The sequence below is a fragment of the Mustelus asterias genome, chromosome 29, assembly GCF_964213995.1.
Source record: "Mustelus asterias chromosome 29, sMusAst1.hap1.1, whole genome shotgun sequence".
Taxonomy (NCBI): domain Eukaryota; kingdom Metazoa; phylum Chordata; class Chondrichthyes; order Carcharhiniformes; family Triakidae; genus Mustelus; species Mustelus asterias.
The window spans coordinates 24013906-24035293 of NC_135829.1; the positions used below are offsets into that span (position 1 = coordinate 24013906).

The window sequence follows — 21388 nt, forward strand, 5'->3', positions numbered from 1 at the left end:
GTTCACCAGGTTGATACCGGAGATGAGGGGTTTGGATTATGAGGAGAGGCTGAGGAGATTGGGTTTGTACTCGTTGGAGTTTAGAAGGATGAGGGGGGATCTTATGGAGACTTATAAGATAATGCGGGGGCTGGATAGGGTGGAGGCGGAGAGATTCTTTCCACTTAGTAAGGAAGTTAAAACTAGAGGACACAGCCTCAAAATAAAGGGGGGTCGGTTTAAGACAGAGTTGAGAAGGAACTTCTTCTCCCAGAGGGTGGTGAATCTCTGGAATTCTCTGCCCACTGAGGTGGTGGAGGCTACCTCGCTGAATATGTTTAAAGCGCGGATGGATGGATTCCTGATCGGTAAGGGAATTAAGGGTTATGTGGATCAGGCGGGTAAGTGGTACTGATCCACGTCAGATCAGCCATGATCTTATTGAATGGCGGGGCAGGCTCGAGGGGCTAGATGGCCTTCTCCTGCTCCTATTTCTTATGTTCTTATGTTCTTATGCTAAATTGCCCCTTAGCATCAGGGAGATTCGCAGGGTAAATGTGTGGGGTTATGGGGATAGGGCCTGGTTGGGATTGTGGTCGGTACAGACTCATTGGGCCGAATGGCCTCCTTCTGCACTGCAGGGATTCTGATTTATTGCCCATCCCTAGTTGCCCTTGAGAAGGTGGTGGTGAGCTGCCTTCTTGAATCGCTGCAGTCCATGTTCTGTGGGTTGACCCACAATGCCGTTCAGGAGGGAATTCCAGGATTTTGACCCAGTGACTGCAAAGGAACGGCGATATGTTTCCAAATCGGGATTGTGAGTGACTTGGAGGGAACTTGGTGGTGTTCCCATATATCTGCTGCCCTTGTCCTAGATGGAGGTGGTTGTGGGTTTGGAAGGTGCTGTCTAAGGATCTTTGGTGAATTGCTGCAGTGCATCTTGTAGATGATACACACTGCTGCTACTGAGCGTCGATGTTGGAGGGATTGTGGATGTTTGTAGATGTGGTGCCAATCAAGTGGGTTGCTTTGTCTTGGATGGTGTCAAAGCTTCTTGAGTGTTGTTGGAGTTGCACCCATCGAGGCAAGTGGAGAATATTCTATCACACTCCTGACTTGTGCCTTGTAGATGATGGACGGCTTTGGGAAGTCAGGAGGTGAGTTACTCAACGCAGTGTTCGTAGCCTCTGACCTGCTCTGGTAGCCACGGTGTTTATGTGGTGGGTCCAGTTGAGTTTCTGGTCAATGGTGCTTCTTTTAAGAATTGAGGATTAAGTTGATCAGGATTGGAGGATTTGTAAACCATAAACTCCAACAATTACTGAGTGCCACTTTCCTGATTGTAATATTTTTGAGTTCATCCCTCCATTTCATTTCCCGCCTTGCAGCTGTGTCTGGGATGTTACCTGTCCTTCAGTTTGATGTTTGGAATCTGCCTGAAGATTTGTAAATGAATGATCTGAGTGGGACTTCCTGGTGGTGATTGCTTTAAGAAACATGGAAGATAGGAGCAGGAGGAGGCCATTTGGCCCTTCCAACCTGCTCCATCATGCATTACAATCATGGCTGATTATTCATAGCCTAATCCTGCTTTCTCCCCATAACCTTTGGTCCTCTTCGCCCCAAGTGCGACATTTAGCCGCCTCTTGAATACCTCTTAAATGTTTTGTCGTGGGGTGCGGGGGGGGGGGGGCCATTGTCGTGGGGTGCGGGGGGGGCCGTTGTCGTGGGGTGCGGGGGGGCCGTTGTCGTGGGGTGCGGGGGGGGCCGTTGTCGTGGGGTGCGGGGGGGCCGTTGTCGTGGGGTGCGGGGGGGGCCGTTGTCGTGGGGTGCGGGGGGGGCGTTGTCGTGGGGTGCGGGGGGGCCGTTGTCGTGGGGTGCGGGGGGGGGCCGTTGTCGTGGGGTGCGGGGGGGGGGCATTGTTGTGGGGTGCGGGGGGGGGCCATTGTCGTTTGTCGTGGGGTGTGGGGGGGCCATTGTCGTGGGGGGCCATTGTCGTGGGGCGTGGGATGGGGCCATTGTCGTGGGGCGTGGGGGGGGCAGTGTTGTTGGGGGGGGGCAGTGTTGTTGGGGGGGGGCAGTGTTGTTGGGGGGGCAGTGTTGTTGGGGGGGGGCAGTGTTGTGGGGGGGGGCAGTGTTGTGGGGGGGGGCAGTGTTGTGGGGGGGCAGAGTTGTGGGGGGGGGCAGTGTTGTGGGGGGGGGCAGTGTTGTGGGGGGGGGCAGTGTTGTGGGGGGGGGCAGTGTTGTGGGGGGGGGGCAGTGTTGGGGGGGCAGTGTTGTGGGGGGGGGGGCAGTGTTGTGGGGGGCGGGGGGGGCAGTGTTGTGGGGGGCGGGGGGGGCAGTGTTGTGGGGGGGGGCAGTGTTGTGGGGGGGGGGCAGTGTTGTGGTGGGGGGGGCAGTGTTGTGGGGGGGGGGCAGTGTTGTGGGGGGCGGGGGGGGCAGTGTTGTGGTGGGGGGGGGCAGTGTTGTGGGGGGGGGGGCAGTGTTGTGGGGGGGGCAGTGTTGTGGGGGGCGGGGGGGGCAGTGTTGTGGGGCGGGGCCTGCTTAGAGTTGAATGTTGTTGAAACCAGCCCAATATATTGCAGCAGATTGTATTGTACAGACCATAATTTACCATCACAATTATGTGAGGCACGTGTCAAAAAAACCCGAGCAAGCTGATGGAAATTCCAGGTCAGACTGCCTCAGTGGTGTTGACGAGGGTTAGATATTTAGCCGAGGAGAACACTCCGACCTACCCTTGGGATTGCAGCATTTTGCTCACTCTAACGCACTGTCACCGTTGGTGTTTAAATACCTGATTGATTTGCTCGATGGGTTTGAGAGGGAGCAGGAACTGGGAGGCTGGGTGTAGCACAGCAGTGCTGAGCCAGTGAGAATTGATGGATGGGCACAGGGCAGGTCTCCGGAGTTCACTGCTTCCCAAATCCTCAAATGCTACTCCCGTCTTTCATTGCAGCTGCACACGACCAGAAGCTGTGGAATTTAACTCTCAGGCGGCACGGTGGCACAGTGGTTAGCGCTGCTGCCTCACAGCACTAAGGACCTGGGTTCGATTCCGGCCTCGGGTCGATGTCTGTGTGGAGTTTGTACATTCTCCCCGTGTCTGCGTGGGTTTCCTCCGGGTGCTCCGGTTTCCTCCCACACTCCAAAGGTGTGCAAGTTAGGTGGATTGGCCATGATAAATTGTCCCTTCGTGTCAGGGGGACTAGGTAGGGTAAATGCATGAGGTTATGAGGATAGAGCCTGGGTGGGATTGTGGTTGTTGCGGACATGATGGGCCGAATGGCCTCGTTCTTGATTTTTGATATAATATTTTCATATGTATTAGTATACAGTGAAAAGTATTGTTTCTTGCATGCTACACAGACAAAGCATACTGTTCATAGAGAAGGAAAGGAGAGAGTACAGAATGTAGCGTTACAGTCATAGCTAGGGTGTAGAGAAAGATCAATTTAATGCAAGGTAGGTCCATTCAAAAGTCTGCACTGTAGGATTCTATGATCTGGGTACGGAGGTGCTGGGAGTGCAGTGAGATGTACGGGGGAGGGGGGTACCCGGGTCCCCCGGGGTGCCCCAAATCTGACTCTGCACTTGCCCACTCTGCATCTTGAGCTCAGACTCTGCCCTCTCGTGTTACTGGTTGCTCTCCAAGCACTGCATGGAACAGGTTTATTTTGAGAATTGGCGTTTAGTCCCAGTGTTGCTAATCTGGGCCTCCCCCCACCGTTGGCCAAGATGTTATCGGAAGTCTTGCTATTTTTATTGTACACACACAGATCACTTGAATGAGAACATGATCGGGAAAAGCTGCCCATCTACATAAAAAGAGATGGAATTAACCATGCGGCCCGGTTCAGCGGGATTCTGGACCAACAGGTGGCCAGTGCAGTAAAAATGACCAGCCCTGGCTGAGCCAGCTGTTCTTGTGAGTGAAATCCCGAGTTTGAGCTAATGTTTGAATCTCCGACAGGAAGGTGCCCTGGTTCGCTGACAGTCATTCCACAAGACACTAGTCACCGTACGGAGGAACTGACGGATTCTCTCTCCACTCACCCCCTCATGTTTCAGCGTGTGCCCTTCAACTCTGACAGAATCAAAACCGTCCAGGAATCCTGAGCACTTGGATATATTGGGAATAGAGGGAAGGAAGGAGGGAGAGAAGAAAAGCCTTTGTATCTGGCTTCTCGCCAAGTACCAGTTGGCCCTGTCAGTTTGAGCTGGGGTCGGGCGGGGGAAGATCACTGAGTAGGAAGATTCCCAGCTCATCCCAACAACCCCAGACCCCTTGACTCCTTCATCTCATTGGGTTTTCTTTCTGACAGGAAATGTTTGACTTGAAGATTGAGATTGATTTTCTGCCTTTATTTTGCTTTGAATTTAGAAGCATTGATTGAGATTTCTACATTAGAAATCGCAGGTTTTCCGAGAGTTTATTTTTGAGTGTGGAACTGAGCGAGGTCAGGATTGCCTTCCACCCACCTGACCAAGGGACAGCCTGTTCCAAAAGCTCGTGGCTTTTGCGACCAAATAAACCTGTTGGACTTTGACCTGGTGTTGTTAGACTTCTTACGAGGTCAGGCTTGCCAATACTTGTATTATTTAGCACATCCAGTGTCAGCTTTACTCACTCACAGAACCCAGCGCTGCTGCCCCCCCCGGGTGTACCCGTTGCTGCCCCCCCCCGGGTGTGCCCGTTGCTGCCCCCCCGGGTGTGCCCGTTGCTGCCCCCCCGGGTGTGCCCGTTGCTGCCCCCCCGGGTGTGCCCGTTGCTGCCCCCCCGGGTGTGCCCGTTGCTGCCCCCCCGGGTGTGCCCGTTGCTGCCCCCCCCGGGTGTGCCCGTTGCTGCCCCCCCGGGTGTGCCCGTTGCTGCCCCCCCGGGTGTGCCCGTTGCTGCCCCCCCGGGTGTGCCCGTTGCTGCCCCCCCGGGTGTGCCCGTTGCTGCCCCCCCCGGGTGTGCCCGTTGCTGCCCCCCCCGGGTGTGCCCGTTGCTGCCCCCCCGGGTGTGCCCGTTGCTGCCCCCCCGGGTGTGCCCGTTGCTGCCCCCCGGGGTGTGCCCGTTGCTGCCCCCCCCGGGTGTGCCCGTTGCTGCCCCCCCCGGGTGTGCCCGTTGCTGCCCCCCCCCGGGTGTGCCCGTTGCTGCCCCCCCCGGGTGTGCCCGTTGCTGCCCCCCCCAGGTGTGCCCGTTGCTGCCCCCCCCGGGTGTGCCCGTTGCTGCCCCCCCCGGGTGTGCCCGTTGCTGCCCCCCCGGGTGTGCCCGTTGCTGCCCCCCCCGGGTGTGCCCGTTGCTGCCCCCCCGGGTGTGCCCGTTGCTGCCCCCCCCGGGTGTGCCCGTTGCTGCCCCCCCCGGGTGTGCCCGTTGCTGCCCCCCCCGGGTGTGCCCGTTGCTGCCCCCCCCGGGTGTGCCCGTTGCTGCCCCCCCCGGGTGTGCCCGTTGCTGCCCCCCCCGGGTGTGCCCGTTGCTGCCCCCCCCCGGGTGTGCCCGTTGCTGCCCCCCCCGGGTGTGCCCGTTGCTGCCCCCCCCGGGTGTGCCCGTTGCTGCCCCCCCCGGGTGTGCCCGTTGCTGCCCCCCCCGGGTGTGCCCGTTGCTGCCCCCCCCGGGTGTGCCCGTTGCTGCCCCCCCCCGGGTGTGCCCGTTGCTGCCCCCCCCGGTGTGCCCGTTGCTGCCCCCCCCCGGGTGTGCCCGTTGCTGCCCCCCCCGGGTGTGCCCGTTGCTGCCCCCCCCGGGTGTGCCCGTTGCTGCCCCCCCGGGTGTGCCCGTTGCTGCCCCCCCCGGGTGTGCCCGTTGCTGCCCCCCCCGGGTGTGCCCGTTGCTGCCCCCCCCGGGTGTGCCCGTTGCTGCCCCCCCCGGGTGTGCCCGTTGCTGCCCCCCCCGGGTGTGCCCGTTGCTGCCCCCCCGGGTGTGCCCGTTGCTGCCCCCCCCGGGTGTGCCCGTTGCTGCCCCCCCGGGTGTGCCCGTTGCTGCCCCCCCCGGGTGTGCCCGTTGCTGCCCCCCCCGGGTGTGCCCGTTGCTGCCCCCCCCGGGTGTGCCCGTTGCTGCCCCCCCCGGGTGTGCCCGTTGCTGCCCCCCCCGGGTGTGCCCGTTGCTGCCCCCCCCGGGTGTGCCCGTTGCTGCCCCCCCCGGGTGTGCCCGTTGCTGCCCCCCCCGGGTGTGCCCGTTGCTGCCCCCCCCGGGTGTGCCCGTTGCTGCCCCCCCCGGGTGTGCCCGTTGCTGCCCCCCCGGGTGTGCCCGTTGCTGCCCCCCCGGGTGTGCCCGTTGCTGCCCCCCCCGGGTGTGCCCGTTGCTGCCCCCCCCGGGTGTGCCCGTTGCTGCCCCCCCCGGGTGTGCCCGTTGCTGCCCCCCCGGGTGTGCCCGTTGCTGCCCCCCCGGGTGTGCCCGTTGCTGCCCCCCCCGGGTGTGCCCGTTGCTGCCCCCCCCGGGTGTGCCCGTTGCTGCCCCCCCCGGGTGTGCCCGTTGCTGCCCCCCCCGGGTGTGCCCGTTGCTGCCCCCCCCGGGTGTGCCCGTTGCTGCCCCCCCCGGGTGTGCCCGTTGCTGCCCCCCCCGGGTGTGCCCGTTGCTGCCCCCCCCGGGTGTGCCCGTTGCTGCCCCCCCCGGGTGTGCCCGTTGCTGCCCCCCCCGGGTGTGCCCGTTGCTGCCCCCCCCGGGTGTGCCCGTTGCTGCCCCCCCCGGGTGTGCCCGTTGCTGCCCCCCCCGGGTGTGCCCGTTGCTGCCCCCCCCGGGTGTGCCCGTTGCTGCCCCCCCCGGGTGTGCCCGTTGCTGCCCCCCCCGGGTGTGCCCGTTGCTGCCCCCCCCGGGTGTGCCCGTTGCTGCCCCCCCCGGGTGTGCCCGTTGCTGCCCCCCCCGGGTGTGCCCGTTGCTGCCCCCCCCGGGTGTGCCCGTTGCTGCCCCCCCCCGGGTGTGCCCGTTGCTGCCCCCCCCCCGGGTGTGCCCGTTGCTGCCCCCCCCCCGGGTGTGCCCGTTGCTGCCCCCCCCCGGGTGTGCCCGTTGCTGCCCCCCCCCCGGGTGTGCCCGTTGCTGCCCCCCCCCGGGTGTGCCCGTTGCTGCCCCCCCCCGGGTGTGCCCGTTGCTGCCCCCCCCCGGGTGTGCCCGTTGCTGCCCCCCCCCGGGTGTGCCCGTTGCTGCCCCCCCCCGGGTGTGCCCGTTGCTGCCCCCCCCCGGGTGTGCCCGTTGCTGCCCCCCCCCGGGTGTGCCCGTTGCTGCCCCCCCCCGGGTGTGCCCGTTGCTGCCCCCCCCGGGTGTGCCCGTTGCTGCCCCCCCCGGGTGTGCCCGTTGCTGCCCCCCCCGGGTGTGCCCGTTGCTGCCCCCCCCGGGTGTGCCCGTTGCTGCCCCCCCGGGTGTGCCCGTTGCTGCCCCCCCCGGGTGTGCCCGTTGCTGCCCCCCCCCGGGTGTGCCCGTTGCTGCCCCCCCGGGTGTGCCCGTTGCTGCCCCCCCGGGTGTGCCCGTTGCTGCCCCCCCCGGGTGTGCCCGTTGCTGCCCCCCCCGGGTGTGCCCGTTGCTGCCCCCCGGGTGTGCCCGTTGCTGCCCCCCCGGGTGTGCCCGTTGCTGCCCCCCCGGGTGTGCCCGTTGCTGCCCCCCCCGGGTGTGCCCGTTGCTGCCCCCCCCGGGTGTGCCCGTTGCTGCCCCCCCGGGTGTGCCCGTTGCTGCCCCCCCGGGTGTGCCCGTTGCTGCCCCCCCCGGGTGTGCCCGTTGCTGCCCCCCCCGGGTGTGCCCGTTGCTGCCCCCCCCGGGTGTGCCCGTTGCTGCCCCCCCCGGGTGTGCCCGTTGCTGCCCCCCCCGGGTGTGCCCGTTGCTGCCCCCCCCGGGTGTGCCCGTTGCTGCCCCCCCCGGGTGTGCCCGTTGCTGCCCCCCCCGGGTGTGCCCGTTGCTGCCCCCCCCGGGTGTGCCCGTTGCTGCCCCCCCCGGGTGTGCCCGTTGCTGCCCCCCCCGGGTGTGCCCGTTGCTGCCCCCCCCGGGTGTGCCCGTTGCTGCCCCCCCCGGGTGTGCCCGTTGCTGCCCCCCCCGGGTGTGCCCGTTGCTGCCCCCCCCGGGTGTGCCCGTTGCTGCCCCCCCCCGGGTGTGCCCGTTGCTGCCCCCCCCCGGGTGTGCCCGTTGCTGCCCCCCCCCGGGTGTGCCCGTTGCTGCCCCCCCCCGGGTGTGCCCGTTGCTGCCCCCCCCCGGGTGTGCCCGTTGCTGCCCCCCCCCGGGTGTGCCCGTTGCTGCCCCCCCCGGGTGTGCCCGTTGCTGCCCCCCCCCGGGTGTGCCCGTTGCTGCCCCCCCCGGGTGTGCCCGTTGCTGCCCCCCCCGGGTGTGCCCGTTGCTGCCCCCCCCGGGTGTGCCCGTTGCTGCCCCCCCCGGGTGTGCCCGTTGCTGCCCCCCCCGGGTGTGCCCGTTGCTGCCCCCCCCGGTGTGCCCGTTGCTGCCCCCCCCCGGGTGTGCCCGTTGCTGCCCCCCCGGGTGTGCCCGTTGCTGCCCCCCCCGGGTGTGCCCGTTGCTGCCCCCCCCGGGTGTGCCCGTTGCTGCCCCCCCCGGGTGTGCCCGTTGCTGCCCCCCCCGGGTGTGCCCGTTGCTGCCCCCCCCGGGTGTGCCCGTTGCTGCCCCCCCCGGGTGTGCCCGTTGCTGCCCCCCCCGGGTGTGCCCGTTGCTGCCCCCCCGGGTGTGCCCGTTGCTGCCCCCCCCGGGTGTGCCCGTTGCTGCCCCCCCCGGGTGTGCCCGTTGCTGCCCCCCCCGGGTGTGCCCGTTGCTGCCCCCCCCGGGTGTGCCCGTTGCTGCCCCCCCCGGGTGTGCCCGTTGCTGCCCCCCCCGGGTGTGCCCGTTGCTGCCCCCCCGGGTGTGCCCGTTGCTGCCCCCCCGGGTGTGTCCGTTGCTGCCCCCCCCGGGTGTGCCCGTTGCTGCCCCCCCCGGGTGTGCCCGTTGCTGCCCCCCCGGGTGTGCCCGTTGCTCCCCCCCCCGGGTGTGCCCGTTGCTGCCCCCCCCGGGTGTGCCCGTTGCTGCCCCCCCCGGGTGTGCCCGTTGCTGCCCCCCCCGGGTGTGCCCGTTGCTGCCCCCCCCGGGTGTGCCCGTTGCTGCCCCCCCCGGGTGTGCCCGTTGCTGCCCCCCCCGGGTGTGCCCGTTGCTGCCCCCCCCGGGTGTGCCCGTTGCTGCCCCCCCCCGGGTGTGCCCGTTGCTGCCCCCCCGGGTGTGCCCGTTGCTGCCCCCGTTGCTGCCCCCGGTGTGCCCGCTGCTGCCCCCCCGGGTGTGCCCGCTGCTTGCCCCCGGGTGTGCCCGCTGCTTGCCCCCGGGTGTGCCCGCTGCTTGCCCCCAGGTGTGCCCGCTGCTTGCCCCCAGGTGTGCCCGCTGCTTGCCCCGGTACAGGCCTCAGTCCTTTCAGATCAATTCCTCGGACACAAACAGGAGTTAGTGACTGTGAATGTGTGAGCTGTGTTATTTCTGCTTTCTCTTTATCGGGCATCATGTGGTCTGCAACCGATGCTGATTGGTGCCAGAGTCGGGGCAGTTTTGTGCTGAAAATTCACGTCCAATGGGGAGCAGAGTGACACCACTCTAACTTTCAATGGATTCCTTTCTGCAAATGGGAGACTGTTTGTCCTGTTCGCTCTTGTGAACTTTAACGAGGTCCACGGGGTGAATCTGTTAGAATACGAGCTCCCTGATTGAACCCCTCGGACCCGAGGGCACGTGTGGTCTCAGAGGCGCAACTGTGCATTAGGATCCTGCCCGAGCGTGCCCCTGCTGGGATGGAATTTCACATTGTCCCCAAGCCTAGACTGCCCCTCCCAGGTCAGGCGCCCCACAGTTTGTGCCACCTCATGGAAATGCCCTCCGTGCCCTTTGCTACCGCACTGAGGCGTTTCCTGTATGGGCTGCTGCTGCACACCTTCCACTATCGCGTCCTCGCCTGTTGCCCGGACACACCTTAGCAGACCTTGTTGCCGCCGGGCGGCGGATGTCCACAGTGGAGGCCCCTCTACGGTGGGATCTCCCCCCACTATCTCGGGGACCTGGGGTGGAGGGTGCTGCACGCAGCAGTGCTGTACAATTGTAGGTTCTTCTGGTTCACGGGCTCCCTTTTTGCACTCTTGAGGAGTCCATGGACCATGTCTATGTTCAGTGTTACAGGCAGCACAACCTTTTCAGTTTTCTGAAAAACCTTTTATTGATGTTCTGTTTGCACTTCAGTCCCATGCTCCTGATCTAAGGGCATCTGGTGTGGAGGGGAGGAGGACCTCTTCGTGGACCTGGGCCTGGCAAGGTGTGCCATCTACAGATCCAGGCAGCGGGCGATCGAGGGGGTCGCCCACCCTGACTGTCTGCCCCTCCACCGTGGCTATATTCGCGGCTGGGTGTCCCTGGCATGGGAGCATGGGGTGTCCAGGGGGCACAGTTGATGCCTTCCGTGCCCGCTGGGCACCGCAGGGACGGGGGTGTATTATTGACCCCTTTAATCACATTTTAATTTGATTAAGCTTCCTTTCTTTTGTTTTTTGTTTCGAGCGGTTCCCCCTCCTTTTAGGAAGCTGCCCCTTTTTGAGTAGTCCCGGAGTTAGTTTGATTTTGTTTATTTGGTTGGGGCAGTTAATGCTGTCCAATCCGGGGGCCCTGCGGAGGTATATAATATGGAGTGTCTGGGTTACTGGGAAGTATCTGTCTGAACATCACTAACTATTGTAGATAAGTTTACGTTCTGTGAAGGGACACCTGCCTTGTGGGAGTTATTTCAACTCTGATCCACTATCAGCCAGGTAGTGTGTGATTCATTCCTGGCAGCCAGTGTTATCCGGTGTTCTTCAATACCAGAGGATTTCTGATTCATATCTGGGGAAGTACGTGTTTGAGGATGAGAAACGAGAGGCTGTTGAGCATGTGCATGAAATCCTTTCTGAATCGGGATTGAGAAATCCAAAAACTGGCCAGTGCTGATGAAGCGTCCAGTCAGTGATCCCAGTTCCCTGTCAGAGTGAGAGTGCCAGGAATCTTTTGCTGTCGCTGGTGCTGAGTTTGGAGGTGGGAAGGATGGGACTGGGACCCCACCGCCACCAGAGTTGAGTGCTGGGCAGAGAAGCTCATGTTTGACCCTCTCGCCCCACCACCTATTGAAACAATTAAGTGGCCCCACACCTGAGGTTTGTTTGTGTGAATGTGTGTAATGCAGCTTGGCTGAGAGCCCAGGCAACCATTACATTTGTTGAAAAAGCTGCTCCTGAGAGAAAACATTGTTTGTTTGATAGCTCAGGCCCTCTGATCTCTAGTCAATTTTAGAATGTTTGTTTACATAGTTTAAGTGGCTTCAAAGGTTTGTGGCTTGTAGTTTTTGGTTCCTTTAAAGAGCCTGGATGATCTGCACTTTTATTAGCTTGTAGTGAAGATTTTACTTTTCAAACATAGAAGAAAGTTATGAATGGATTACTTTTTTACAAAGACTTTTTTCAGACATCCTAGTATACACTCCAGTGTTTATTTGTTCCAGAAAGTGTATGGTGGGTCAATGAGCATGGAAGTGCCATTGTTTGATTAAGAGGACATGAGGGGCCACAGGAGGTGGGTGAAAGGGCAGAGCTTGGCATTGGGGGAGCGATGGAGCATGAAGGTGGGTTTAACTTGACATGAGGGGGAACTTTTGAACTTCAGGTCCACTCATGTATGCTTGGGTTCATGATTCCTGTAAGGGTGCGTGAACCACAACTCTTTAAAAATCTGACCTGACTCCAAGAAAATTATAGATTGTGGAATCTGTGATTTGGGTTAGATTTGTGTCATGTGTTGGCGCAGGCTTGGTGGGCCGAAGGGCTGTTCCTGTGCTGTACTGTTGATTGTTCTTTGTGCCTATGTTGAGATACATGGTGTCAAAGATATCAGCACAATGTGGTCAAAGAATAAATATCGCAGTGTATTCCATTTATTGCACTGTCTGTATTTCCAGGAGACTTTAGTAATGTCCCTCACGGGGTTTGTTAAATTTACTTTGTATCAATGAGAATCTATTAATTCAATTAATCACTTCATTGTCTGAAGCAGAAATTCAGTTAGGGTACATTGCCCATTTGTTAAAAGTCGCATCGAGGGTGGCACAGTGGTTAGCACTGCTGCCTCACAGCGCCAGGGACCCAGGTTCGATTCCCGGGGACACGGTGGCACAGTGGTTAGCACTGCTGCCTCACAGCGCCAGGGACCCGGGTTCGATTCCCGGGGACACGGTGGCACAGTGGTTAGCACTGCTGCCTCACAGCGCCAGGGACTGGGTTCTATTCCCGGCTTGGGTCACTGCCTGGGTGGAGTTTGCACGTTCTCCCCGTGTCTGCATGTGTTTCCTCCGGGTGTTCCGGTTTCCTCCCACAGTCTGAAAGATGTGCTGGTTAGATGAATTGTCCATACTAAATTCTCCCTCAGTGTACCCGAACAGCTACTGGAATGTGGCGACTAGGGGATTTTCACAGTAACTTCATTGCAGTGTTAATGTAAACCTACTTGTGACTATTAAATAAAATATTTTTAAAGTTTAAATGATAACATAAGAAGTGAAAATTAAACTATTGCAAAGATCTAACTTAAAAATATGTATTAAAAACTGTTACAATTCATTAAAATAATTAGCTGGTGAATCAGTTCGAGGGATGGCACGGTGGCACTGCTGCCTCACAGCACCAAGGACCTAGGTTCAATTCTGGCCTCGGGCCACTGTCTGTGTGGAGTCTGTATGTTCTCCCATGTCTGCGTGGGTTTCCTCTGGGTGCACCAGTTTCCTCCCATAGTCCGGTGTGCTGGCTAGGTTGATTGGCCATGCTAAATTGTCCATTAGTGTCAGGGGGATTAGCAGGGTAAATATGTGGGGTTATGGGGATAGGGCCTGGGTGGGATTGTGGTCGATGCAGACTCAATGGGCCAAATGGTCTCCTTCTGCACTGTAAGGATTCTATGAACCTGAATGACTCACGCACGTATCGAACTCCTGCTAAAAGTTCTTAGAGAGAAGGGACAGACGAGTTCAGGAGCGGACTTGTCCTGTGCCGCTGGGATTGTAGCCTTCTACCCGGGGAGAGACCAGGGTGATTCCGATTGTTTTTGACACTAGTTTCATCAAAATTCTTTTTGAGAGCAGAGTTCGTCAATCGAATCCCCTTCCAGCCTCTTCAGTAATCTCTGTCCCCTTAAAGAGTTAGCTTTCCTCAAACACCCGAAGAGTTTGATAATGCAGGATCTCCATAAAAGGATTTTAGTTTGGAGGCAATTCAGAATTTGTGTGAATGGGCAGTGCTCGGACTGTTGGGAGTGTTCGACCAGGGGGCTAGCATATTGTCAGGGTATATTTATATCATAGAATCATAGAATTATACAGTACAGAAGAGGCCCTTTGGCCCATTGAGTCTGCACCAACATGAGAAACACCTGACCTCCCACCTAATCCCATCCACCAGCACTTGGCCCCTCGCGCTGAATGTTATGATGTGCCAAGTGCTCATCCAGGTACTTTTTAAAGGATGTGAGGCAACCCGCCTCCACCACCCTCCCAGGCAGCGCATTCCAGACCATCACCACCCTCTGGGTAAAAAGGTTTTTCCTCACATCCTCCCTACACCTTCTGACCCTCGCCTTGAACCTGTGTCCCTGCATGACTAACTCTTCACAGAGTCATAGAGGTTTACAGCATGGAAACAGGCCCTTCGGCCCAACTTGTCCATGCCGAATTTTTTTTTTAAACCCCTAGGCTAATCCCAATTGCCCTCATTTGGCCCATATCCCTCTATACCCATCGTACCCATGTAACTATCTAAATGCTTTTTAAAAGATAAAATTGTACCCACCTCTACTACTACCTCTGGCAGCTTGTTCCAGACACACGCCACCCTCTGTGTGAAAAAATTGCCCCTCTGGACACTTTTGTATCTCTCCCCTCTCACCTTAAACCTATGCCCTCTAATTTTAGACTCCCCTACCTTTGGGAAATGATATTGACTATCTAGCTTGTCTATGTCCCTCATTATTTTATAGACTTCTATAAGGTCACCCCTCAGCCTCCTACCCTGCAGAGAAAAAAGTCCCAGTCTATTCAGCCTCTCCTTATAACTCAAACCATCAAGTCCCGGTAGCATCCTAGTAAATCTTTTCTGCACTCTTTCTAGTTTAATAATATCCTTTCTATAATAGGGTGACCAGAATTGCACACAGTATTCCAAGTGTGGCCTTACCAATGTCTTGTACAACTTCAACAAAACATTCCAACTCCTGTATTCAATGTTCTGACCGATGAAACCAAGCATGCCGAATACCTTCTTCACCACTCTGTCCACCTGTGACTCCACTTTTCAAGGAGCTATGAACATGTATCCCTAGATCTCTTTCTTCTGTAACTCTCCCCAACGCCCTACCATTAACTGAGTAAGTCCTGCCCTGGTTCAATCGACCAAAATGCATCACCTCACATTTGTCTAAATTAAACTCCATCTGCCATTCGTCAGCCCACCGGCCCAATTGATCAAGATCCCGTTGCAATTGGAGACAACTTTCTTCACTGTCCACTATGCCACCAATCTTAGTGTCATCTGCAAACTTACTAACCATGCCCCCTATATTCTCATCCAAATCATTAATATAAATGATAAATAACAGTGGACCCAGCACTGATCCCTGAGGCACACTGCTGGTCACAGGCCTCCAGTTTGAAAAACAACTCTCTACAAGAAGCCAATTTTGTATCCATTTAGATACCTCACCCTGGATCCCGTGAGATTTAACTTTATGCAACAACCTACCATGCGGTACCTTGTCAAAGGCCTTGCTAAAGTCCATGTCGACAACATCAACTGCACTGACCTCATCTACCTTCTTGGTTACCGTTTCAAAAAACTCAATCAAATTTGTGAGACATGATTTTCCACTCACAAAGCCATGCTTACTGTCCCTAATCAGTCCTTGCATCTCTAAATGCCTGTAGATCCTGTCTCTCAAAATACCTTCCAACAATTTACCCACCACAGATGTGAGACTCACTGGCCTGTAGTTCCCAGGCTTTTCCCTGCAGCCCTTTTTAAACAAAGGCACAACATTTGCCGCTCTCCAATCTTCAGGCACCTCACCTGTGACTATCGATGATTCAAATATCTCGGCTAGGGGACCCGCAATTTCCTCCCTAGCCTCCCACAATGTCCTGAGATATACTTCATCAGGTCCCGGGGATTTATCTATCTTGACGTGCTTTAAGACTTCCAGCACCTCCTTCTCTGTAATATGTACACTCGTCAAGACATCACTATTTATTTCCCCAAGTTCCCTAACATCCATGCTTTTCTCAACAGTTAATACTGATGAGAAATACTCATTTAGGATCTCGCCCGTCTCTTGTGGATCCGCACATAGATGACCTTGTTGATCCTTAAGAGGCCCTACTCTCTCCCTTGTTACTCTTTAGCCCTTTATGTATTTGTAGAAGCTCTTTGGATTCTCCTTTGCCTTATCTGCCAAAACAATTTTGTGTCTCCTTTTTGCCCTCCTGATTTCTCTCTTAACTCTACTCCTACACCCCCTATACTCTTTAAGAGATTCACTTGATCCCAGCTGCCTAAGCATATCATGTGCCTCTTTCTTCTTCTTGACCAGGGCCTCAATATCCCGAGTCATCCAGGGTTCCCAATTTCTGCCAGCCTTGCCCTTCACTCTAAGAGGAATGTGCTTACCCTGAACCCTGGTTAACACTCTTTTGAAAGCCTCCCACTTGCCAGACGTCCCTTTGCCTTCCCACAGACTCCCCCAATTAACTTTTGAAAGTTCCTGCCTGATACCATCAAAATTGGCCTTGCCCCAATTTAGAATTTTAACTTTTGGGCCAGACCTATCATTCTCCATAGCGATCTTAAAACCAATAGAATTATGGTCACTGGTCCCAAAGTGATCCCTCACTAACACTTCTGTCACCTTCCCTTCCTTATTTCCCAAGAGGAGGTCAAGTTTTGCCCCCTCTCTAGTCGGGCCATCCACAAACTGAATGAGAAATTCCTCCTGAATACACTCAACAAATTTCTCTCCATCCAACCCTCTAATACTCTGGCTGTCCCAGTCAATGTTGGGAAAGTTAAAATCTCTGACTATTACCGCCCTATTTTTCTTGGAGCTATCTGTAATCTCCTTACATATTTGCTCCTCAATTTCCCGCTGACTATTTGGGGGCCTATAGTACAACCCTATCAAAGTGATTTCCCCCTTCTTATTTCTCAGTTCTACCCATATAGACTCAGTGGCCGAACCCTCGGATATATCCCCTCTCAGTACGGCCGTGATGCTTTCCCTAATCAAAAGTGCAACTCCCTCTCCTCTCTTACCTCCTGTTCTATCTTTCCTATAGCATCTGTACCCTGGAACATTGAGCTGCCAGTCCTGTCCCTCCCTTAGCCATGTTTCAGTAATTGCTATAATATCCCAGTCCCAAGTACCCATCCATGCCCTGAGTTCATCTGCCTTGCCCGTCAGGCCTCTTGCATTGAAATAAATGCAGTTTAATCTGGACTTCCCTTGCTCTCTGTCTTGCTTTTGCCTGATCTGTCTGGTACTAGGATTACTGACACTGTCTTTACTAATTAATGTGTTCTCTTTAACTTCTGTGCTGTCCTCAAACTTCTCTTCTGTCTCCCTACTGCTTTGGATCCCACCCCCCTGCCAAACTAGCTTAAACCCTCCCAAGTGGCTCGAGCAAATTTCCCTGCCAGGATGTTAGTCCCCCTCCAGTTCAAATGTAACCCATCCCTCTTGAACAGATCAGCCCTTCCCCAGAAAAGATCCGAATGATCCAAAAATCTAAATCCCTGCCCCCTGCACCAGCTCTCAAGCCAGGCATTCATCTGCCTCACCTTCCTATTCCTACTCTCACTAGCACGTGGTACCGGTAATAGTCCTGAAATTACTACCTTCGAGGTCCTGCACGTTAGCCTTCTGCCTAACTCTCTATATTCACATTTCAGGACCTCATCCCTTTTCCCACCTATGTCATTGGTACCAATATGTACAACGACCTCTGGCTGCTCACCCTCCCCCTTAAGAATGTCCTGCAATCGCTCAGAGACGTCCTTGACCCTGGCACCAGGGAGGCAACACCATCCTGGAGTCTCGATTGTGGCCACAGAAACGCCTGTCTGTGCCTCTAACTAGCGAGTCCCCTATTACTACTGCTCGCTTGCTCTTTGCCCGACCCTGTCCCACAGCAGAACCAGCTGTGGTGTCACAGGCCTGGCTACTGCTGGTATCTCCCCCTGACAGGCTATCCCCCTCAACAGCATCCAAAATGATATACCTGCTTGAAAGGGGAATAGACACAGGAGACTCCTGCACTACCTGCCTGCCTCTCCTGGCAGTCACCCATCTACCTGTCTGAACCTGTGGTGTGACAACCTCCCTGTAACTAGTGTCTATCACACTCTCTGCCTCCTGTGTGCTCCACAGTGCATCCACCTGCTGCTCCAACCGAACAATGCGGTTTGTGAGGAGCTGCAACTGGACACTTCCTGCAGACAAAGTTGTCAGGGAGACTGGATTGCTCCCTAGTTTCCCACATCAATTAAGGGGAATAGCTGCTCCTTATCCACTCTGTCTACGCCCCTCATAATCTTGAACACCTCAATCAGGTCACCCCTCAGTCTTCTCTGCTCCAACGAAAACAACCCAAGCCTTTCCAACCTCTCTCCATAACTTAAATGTTCCATCCCAGGCAGCATCCTGGTGAATCTCCTCCGCACCCCTTCCAGTGAAATCACATCCTTCCTATAATGTGGCGGCCAGAACTGCACACAGTGCTCCAGCTGTGGCCTCACCAAAGTTCTACACAACTCCAACATGACTCCCCTGCTGTTGTACTCTGTGCTTGATTGATAAAGGCAAGTGTCCCCTATGCCTTTTTCACCACCTTACTATCATGCCCTTCCGCTTTCAGAGATCTGTGGACAAACACACCAGGTCCCTTTGTTCCTCAGAACTTCCTAATATCCTATCTTTCATTGAACATTTCCTTGCCAAATTATTCCTTCAAAAGTGTATCACTTCAGATTTTCAGGGTTAAATTCCATCTGCCCATTTGACCATTCCGTCTATATCTTCTTGTAGCCCAAGACACTCCGTGGCACGGTAGCACAGTGGTTAGCACTGCTGCTTCGCAGCTCCAGGGACCTGGGTTCAATTCCCGGCTTGGGTCACTGTCTGTGTGGAGTTTGCACATTCTCCTCGTGTCTGCGTGGGTTTCCTCCGGGTGCTCCGGTTCCCTCCCACAGTCCAAAGATGTGCGGGTTAGGTTGATTGGCCATTCTAAAATTGCCCTTCGTGTCCTGGGATGCGTAGGTTAGAGGAATTAGTGGGTAAATATGTTGGGATATGGGGGTAGGGCCTGGGTGGGATTGTGGTCGGTGCAGACTCGATGGGCCGAATGGCCTCTTTTTCTGTGCTGTAGGGTTTCTAAGATTTCCGCCTCGCTATTAACCACCCGGCCAATATGATTTAGGAATACAGATTAAAATGTATACAGTTTTTTACAATGAGACTGAAGTGGAAGGTTTGCAAGTGAGATTGTGAAAGATTTCAGAAACACTTAGGCAGTGGATTGGACAGATGGAGAAATGTGAAGTGACACATTTTTGAGGGAAGAAAATGCAGAAATGTGTGTTTTCCATTGACGTGCGGTGTGTGTGGGCAAATGGAGGGATCTGACCTTCGAGTTAAAATAAATATGGGTAAATAACGGCATTAAAAAAGCACAATGTGAGGATGACCCAGATCGTGTTTTGGTGATGGTGGATGGGTCCTTGGAGGAAATAAACAGGCTGGCAGCAGGAATAGAGCAGGGGAATGGGAGTGAGTGGATTCCTTCATGGAGAACTGACATGAACTCGATGAGCTGAATGGTCTCCTTCTGTGCTGTATTTGACCCTGATTGACAGGGCACCAGGGAGAACACTCCTATTCTTTGAAATCATGTTATCGGATCTTTTATATCCACCTTGATTGAGCTGCAAGTTAATGTTTTGTGTGAAAGAAGTCATCACTGACAAGGCAGCGCAGAACTGTGACCAGAGTAAAGCTCCGGATTGAAACTTCAACCCACGACATTCCGACTTGGACACAAGACCGGAAAAATGGGGAGATCACAGTGAAACCCATAAAATTCTAACAGGGTTAGACAGGGTAGATACAGGAAGGATGTTCCTAAGGGTGGGGGATCCAGAACCAGGGGTCACAGGATTCCGGGTAGACCATTTAGGATGGAGATGAGGAGAAATTGCTTCACCCAGAGTGTGATTAGCCTGTGGAATTCACTACCACAGAAAGCAGTTGAGGCAAAAACACTGAGTGTTTTTAAGAGGCAGTTAGATATAGCACTTGAGGTGAAGGGGATCGAAGGATATGGGGGGAAGGCAGGATCAGGCTATTGAGTTGGATGATCATAATGAATGGCGGAGCAGACTTGAAGGGCCGAATGGCCTACAATTACTATTTGTGTGTTTCTACCAACTGACTGCCTTGTTGTGGTTGCTGGACTTCACAGTCTTTCTCTGAGCAAGGCTGTAACATTTGCAATTCTCCAGTCCTCCGGCACCAGCCCTGAATCAAAGGAAGACTGGAGAATTATAGTCAGTGTCTCCACAATTTCCACTCTTCCTTCAGTAGTCTTGGAAACATCTCACCCAGTCCTGGTGTCTTATCAACTGTAAAGTACAGCCAGCCTATCTAAAACCTTCTCCTTATCAATTTTAACCCTGTCTAGTGTCTGAATGACCATACCCTGGGAGCAGCACCTTCATTTATTACCTCAGCTTTGCCCCCTGTCTCTGTGTAAATCTCTTTTTTTAGCCCCTCATTGGCCCCACTCCTCCTTGTATTATTTATGTATTTATAGAAGACTTTGACATTCCCTTTTATGTCAGCTACAGTCCCTGTCTCTCCAGTTCAGACACATGAAGAGATTAAAGAAACTGGGATTGTTGTTCTGCGAGGGGACCAGACCTTTTAAATAATTGGAGAAAGAGCTGGAGTGGGGAATGAGCAATTTCTTTTCCCAACAAGCTGTTAAGATCTTGGGTTCAATTCCCAGCGTGGGTCACTGTCTGTGTGGAGTTTGCATGTTCTCCCTTTGTCTGCGTGGGTTTCCTCCAGGTACTCCGGTTTCCTCCCACAGTCTGAAAGACGTGCTGGTTAGGTGCATTGGCCGTGCTAAATTGCCCCGTCGTGTCAGGGAGATTAGTAGGGTAAATATGTGGGGTTACAGGGATCAGGCCTGGGTGGGATTGTGGTCGTTGCAGACTCGATGGGCCAAATGGCCGCCTCCTGCACTGTAGGGATTCTACGATCCTATGATTTTATGCTCTTGAATCCAATACCTGAAAAGGTGATGGAAACAGATTCCGTGGGAACTCTTGAAGTAATTGGGCAATAGAGTTATAGGGCTGAATTTTCTCGTCCCACTCGCTATGGGAATCATAGCAGGTGGGACATGGAGCATGCAAAGGTCCGTGGACCTCAGGCTGGATTCTCCAGTCTTGGGGTGAGCGCGGCTGGAAAATCCCACTGTAGAGTCATACAGCACAGAAAGGGCCCTTCAGCCCATCGAATCTGCACCGGCAGTCACTACCACTAAAGCCGTGCCCATCCCATTTCCCAGCACCTGTCCCATATCCTTGAAAGTTTTGATATTTCAAGCGTTCATCCAAGTATATTTTTTTAAAGGTTGTAAGATTTGCGGTCTCCACTACCTTCCCAGGCAGCACATTCCAGATTCCCACCACCCTCTGAGTGAAAAATCAAATTCTCAAACTTGAAGAGGATGAATTTGCAGGATTATTGGGAAAGAAAGTGGGATTGAGGCAATGTTGGGAAGCGGATAAATGTCTGGAGATACTGAGGAAGGCACGCTATACACAGCAGTTAACGTTCGTTACATGTGCAGGCATTTTGGAAACTTGTGTCATTGCATTTTTAGTGGGAGTTTGTCTTCAGTTTAATCTATGGTCTGGGGTCTATTTTTATATTTTGGGCATCTATATAATTTTTATGTCTGAATTAATGATGTACCCATTGCCTCAGCGTCTTGTCCCTATCGTGTGTGTGTGTGTGTCTGGTTTTATTATTGGTGGAGGTTAGCAGGTCTGGTGCGGTGTGACTAATCCCTGCTTTATTGCTCGCTGTGAACAGCTACGCTCTCTCTCACCAAGTGGCCAGCCCACTGGATTTAACTCTGGCTGCTGGATTTAACTCTGGCTCGCTGAGCCTTCACAGCGACCCCCCCTGCCAAATAAGGTAATGGTGCTTGAAGATTTTCTCAATGGCGGTTTTGCCTTCTCTCCTATGCAAAGGAGCCGGGAGAATGTTGTCATTCAGCCAAAGGCAGTGAAAGTGATGATTGCAAAGTGTGCAGTGCTGCTTCTCGGAGCCGACTCGGCTAGTTTGACACATGTAAGTTTGGCTTTT

General features: G+C 55.6%; 1 protein-coding gene across 6 annotated transcripts in view; it reads left to right on the forward strand.

The window, feature by feature from the left end:
- LOC144480588 (talin-2) overlaps positions 1 to 21388 on the forward strand; it is a 410923-nt gene that overhangs the window by 89872 nt on the left and 299663 nt on the right. The window contains exon 1 of one of the 6 annotated variants that reach the window (XM_078200212.1): positions 3747 to 3907. The exons of 4 other annotated variants lie outside the window; for them this stretch is intronic. The gene's annotated coding sequence lies outside the window, so the exon portion shown is untranslated. Of the gene's footprint in view, positions 1 to 3746; positions 3908 to 21287; positions 21374 to 21388 lie in introns of those variants that run through there. One more of the 6 variants, XM_078200213.1, reaches the window with a different exon arrangement.